Raw genomic sequence first — 498 nt, forward strand, 5'->3', positions numbered from 1 at the left:
TAATAAATGTGTGTCTCAGTCTAACATTTGCTTAATAAATGCACTTTGACGGTCAAATCAGCTGCATTTTCAAAAGTCGATACGTGGAAGCGGGTGTGCGCACAGGGACGACTTGCTATGCATTTCTTCAAAATTTAACACGATAAGCACCTAAAAACAATTATTTGTTAGCTCGACTTTATAGTAAAGGTGTGTCTCAGTTGAACTTTTACTTAATAAATGCACTTCAATGGTCAAATTAGCTGCATTTTGCCAGAGCGGTGCTCAAAATGAAGCTGATTTGGCGATAGGTGGCTTGGTATGGCAAGCCAATTGTGCCATACTACTCTGGTGCCATCTAGTGGCTGAAAATGGTAGTGTTCAATATTTTCAGTCAGAATGAATGAAAACCATCATATCTCAGCCAAAAATTGATTTACAAATATGGGAAAAATATAAATAAGTTTGCTTCCATGTATAAGTCACTGGGCATGTAAATTATGCAAAAAACTGTGACTT

At 36.9% G+C, this 498-nt stretch overlaps 1 protein-coding gene across 1 annotated transcript in view; it reads left to right on the forward strand.

The window, feature by feature from the left end:
* Positions 1 to 498, forward strand: part of LOC119421100 (MICAL-like protein 1) — a 17,240-nt gene that overhangs the window by 3,948 nt on the left and 12,794 nt on the right. The gene's annotated exons all lie outside the window — the stretch shown is intronic.

Source organism: Nematolebias whitei, chromosome 15 (genome assembly GCF_014905685.2).
Source record: "Nematolebias whitei isolate Nwh7 chromosome 15, NemWhi1, whole genome shotgun sequence".
In the NCBI taxonomy this organism is placed as follows: Eukaryota; Metazoa; Chordata; class Actinopteri; order Cyprinodontiformes; family Rivulidae; genus Nematolebias; species Nematolebias whitei.